This window comes from Octodon degus, unplaced genomic scaffold, assembly GCF_000260255.1.
Source record: "Octodon degus isolate 3935 unplaced genomic scaffold, OctDeg1.0 scaffold00007, whole genome shotgun sequence".
Lineage (NCBI taxonomy): Eukaryota > Metazoa > Chordata > Mammalia > Rodentia > Octodontidae > Octodon > Octodon degus.
The window spans coordinates 3802225-3806801 of record NW_004524583.1 but is presented as its reverse complement, the minus strand read 5'-3'; the positions used below and the strand labels follow the sequence as shown (position 1 = coordinate 3806801).

Sequence of the window (4577 nt, the reverse complement as noted above, 5' to 3'; positions counted from 1 at the left end):
AGCCAGGTCAAGGTTCTTTATAAGGACCTGGAAGAGCAAATATCATAGTCTTGGGCTCATCTCTCTCCTGTCTCCTAAGGCTTCCATTTACCGAAACATAACTTACAGCGAGAGGTCAAAAGACCCATCAGCTTCTGAGTAGAGGTCAGGCTGAAAGAGAAAGAAGAGTTCTTCCACAAGATGAAAAATAAGAACTTTGTCTTGAAGAATGAGGAAGAAACAAGGCTATAGACAGCTGGATGTATATTGAGCTCAAAACACAAGAACACATAGACCAAACTGGAGATGTAGGTCAGGCTTGGAGTACTTGTTCAGCATGCTTGAGACACAGGCAGGGTTCAGTCTTCAAAATCCATCACACAAAAAATGGGATTAGAAAAAAATGACAGAGAAATGACTCTGCTTAGCAAAGTGGAAGCCATGTGGCATAGAGAAATTAGAGTAGATGGAATATGGCTGTGGGTGGAGCTATGCTTTGCAATATCTGAAACAGAGAAGGGTTTGGACTTGTGATAAGCAGCAGCATTTGGTAATTCATGAACACTGATGTGGCAAGACAATCAATCGGAAAGGCAGAGAGAAGGGAAATCTAGAATAGGTCTGCTTAGGTATAGGGAATAAAGTGAAACAATGTCATTAAAAGTTTTATTAACAATACTAAAAAAAGTTTCTTTTGAATGACCTTTCAGGTAAATGAAGTACTAGGTACTAAATCGTCAAATGGCAAAGACTGGAAATCTGCATGTCATCCTTGTGCAGGGGCCATGCTAAACTTTTCTGTATCATTCCAATTTTAGTATATATGCTACCAAAGCGAGCACAATACTGCGAATTTGTTGGAATGAGGTGTCCATCTTAAGGACTCGGATGTGCCAGAAATGCAAGCAAGACTAGGATTCTGAGTATTGTAATCTAGAACAATTATATTACAACTGAAGTGTGAACATAGGAGTGAATAAAGTGTTGTAACAGGAGGAAACAGGCCAAAGTAGCTATCAATTTTCCTCTGGAAATCGGTTCTTCTAATGACATCAGCATGGGCTGAAAGTTTGTCTTGAATAAACACAAATATTTATTCAAAAATCCATCTAATGGGCCAGCCAGATATCTCAGGGAACTAAAGCACCTGCTTAGGCCGAGCGCAGGGATGGAGGTTCGATCCCTAGCCTGCAGGGCCAGCCCCATACTGAGGTTGCACTGAGAGGGTGATTGAGAGTGGGCATGGTGGCATATGCCTATAATCCCAGCACTTGGCAGGCTGAAAATAGGAGAATCACTACAAGTCTGATCTATGTAATGAGACCCTGTAGGCCCTATACTAAGTATATTAAAAAAATCCATCTATGGTTTAGGTGTTTAATGGGAATGTCTTTCAGGAATTTGGAATCATTATATTTCATATTTGTATGAGAAATATCAATGAAGATCACTTTATGTGATAAGAAAAAGCACTGGTGTTAATGCTGTAGTTGAGAAAAAAAATAAAGTACAATAGGTCTTAAAATAGATCCTACTTCCATTCCATTTAGTCATTTAACACATCTGACCTCCTACCATGCTAGTAATCCAAAAGGAAAACTTACAATAATTATCTGATGATTGCTAATGTAGAGGAGAATAGATGAGAGGGAGTTGACTGATTATGTAAATGACAATTAATACTACATTTTATAGTTAACCCCAGTTTATATGGCATGATGTTAACTGGACATCTAGCTGTGATTCCATGTGTTTAGAATGTAGAGGTAATTTGTGCATTGTGGCGATCCCTGAGTGCTACACAAATATGTTTGCACTTTAAATGATAGGCTCTTTTCTGGTAGTTTGAAAACTACTAGTGTGAATAAAGGTACTGTAGCAATTATTCAGCATAAGGAATAAAATATGATTCTTGTTCAAAACTTACCTAACAGACACAAAAGAACTATTGCTATTTTTAGGCAATGCATTTTCTGTAGAATCTATTCCAAGCTGTAGATCTTGGAAATATGGACATTTAAAAAAACTGAATAGTATTCACTGTAATGTTAATTATGCCATTAATAAATAGAGTGGAACATTGGTTCATGAACTTATTTCATTCCATGGCTCTGGAGAAGATGGCTGCAGTTGACTTTATTACCTGATGTCGATTTTGGGAAAAAAGCAAAATTTTGCCAAATATTTCTGTTTGTGAATTGAATTGTTCATGAGCAAAAGCACTCATGAACCAAAGTATTACTTTATGTTTATAGCACTGATGAAAATTGCAAGCTAACAGATTTAACTTTTAATGAATAAATATAGGTAATTAATCTATCATGGTGATAAGTGCTATAAGAATCTGTAAAGACACCAGAAGCAAATAGTATTGACATACTTGGCCTCATCCGGTAGGTAAGAGTATAAGTCTGTTACATTGGCTTGACAACATTGTCTGTGTAAAAGAAAACTTAACATTCAAAATAAAGAAAATGTATCACCAATTTTTTTTAAATAAAGAATTTCTAATCAACATCTCTTCCCCAATTAACCATCCATCCTCTCAAATTAAAACATGAATGTTAACCTCACAGACCATCATGTGTCCATGGAAAGTATGAAAGAACAAGGAGGTCTTGGTATAGAGGCGGCTGACTTCAGAGATTTCATGACTTGTGTGAATCCCTGGCCCTTAATGATCTCCTTTAAAAATAAGAAGGAATCAGGAAATGGACCTGAAATGGTTCTCTTTCATGATTATGGGAGCCAAATTCAATCCAGTAGACTACATCTTTACTTCAGTGACTGATTTCACTTCTGTCTTGGGCTGCTGTTTGCCTTGTTAAAAAGGAGTGTGAACACCCATGTCCTGAACAAGTGGTGTGCAGAGCAGGGGTGCTTCACTCCACTTAGCTGGGTCAAGCCAAGAACAGGAGGTGCAAGCCAGAGTGTGAGGAGTAAGGAGCAGGGCTGGGCACAGGCTAGAGAGCTGCAGAACATCACTGCCAGAGGTAAAGGAGGCCAAAATAAAGGCCTGGGCCTCATTAGCAGAGTGTTAATCACCATTTCATTTATCAAAATCATAATTAGGGCATTTAAAAGCTTGGAAAATTAAAGCAATATTGTTGTATGTATGTGTATACACATTTAAGTGGAACAAATACACAAGATGATTGGAAATAATGTAATGATTCAAAATAGATTAATTACTGAAATTAAAATAAAAAAAGAGAAAACATCCAAACAGCTGAAGAAAAAAGAAATGCTATTGTATAAGCAACCACTCTCTAGTCGCATCTGGATAATGAAACAGCACAGGTCAGAAAGAGGTCACTGAAAACTGTGTGACTGACCCAGGCCGCCTCCTCCCACCGGTCTCATCTAATTCTGGGCTCGGATTTTCTTGCAAATCACGATAATTGGGAGTCAGCTCACACATCTGCGAACCACAGCTCATAGACACAAGGGGAACAGAATGTGAAGTTGAGCATCTCTTCTGGAGAGAGGAGGGAAGTGACTTGTTTATGTACCATTTCATCACTCTTCCCAAGAGGCCCAGGCCTTGCATTTATGTTTCATTAACACTGCAGGAACATTTTAGCTTGAAAATACAGATTGACATTTCATTAGAAGGAATAAATTTGTATCCAGTTCTAAGTTAAAAATCATGAAATACTAGTGCTGTAAGGAAATGAAGAATGATGTCATACCATTTCCTGCTTTTGCAGGTTAGAGACCTTTGAACTAGAAATATTAAAAAACTTGCCAAATTAGTGAGAGCATCTGGACTAGAATCACCAGTAGTCTGCTTTACCACTTATGTGAGGTCAGTCTCCCACTCTCTAGACAAATATACCAGGGACACCAATCAGCTGTACTAATCTCCTTCCTACCACGTCCTCAGTACTCATTACATTGGAGGTGTTCTTACATTATCGAGAACTCTGCCCTCGGGGTAATCATTTTTGTTTTGCCATTCTCCTTTGCTAATCCAGGTAATTTCAATGACTGCATAGGCAGCTACTAGACTTACTAAGTTCATATTTTCTTTTCATTTTCTACATTATTTAAGTTGTTTTTTTTTTTTTTTTTTTTTTTTTTTTTTTTGAGATGGGGTCTTTGTAGCTCAAGTTGGCTCTGGCCTTCAACTATCTTTATATAGCTCAGGCTGGTCTCAAAGTCACAGTGATCCTCCTGCCTCAGCCTCCCAAATTCTGAAATTATGACTGTGTGCCACCACTCCTAGCTACTCTATTTATGTATTCTTTCACCAACCAACTTCTGTATTCCCATCCTGGACCATTTGACCCATAGAACTACACCACGTGTGAAGTTCTAATACTTCATATTATATTCTCTGATTGCAGCTCCTATTCCTCCACTTACATGTTAATTCACCCACATTAGTTGTAGGGTAAGCTGTTGAGAAAGAGACAGATCCCAGATTATCACGTAGTAGTGGAGAAGTGGGCGGTCCAATCTGGCAGACAGCAATGCTCAACAGGGTCGCCAAAGGAAACAAGATGTTCCTGTCTTGTGATTCTGCTCTCTTCTGCATATATATGTCAATCTGGCTCACTATTACTGTGTATCATTTTCAGACCTCAGAAGGAAGG

The 4577-nt window shown here is 38.3% G+C and overlaps 1 non-coding gene across 1 annotated transcript; it reads right to left on the bottom strand.

Annotated features, from left to right (window-relative positions):
- Positions 1-716: 716 nt before the first annotated feature.
- LOC111813402 lies at positions 717-821 on the bottom strand. Its single transcript, XR_002818681.1, has one exon. It is a non-coding gene; the product is annotated as a U6 spliceosomal RNA (small nuclear RNA).
- Positions 822-4577: the final 3756 nt, after the last annotated feature.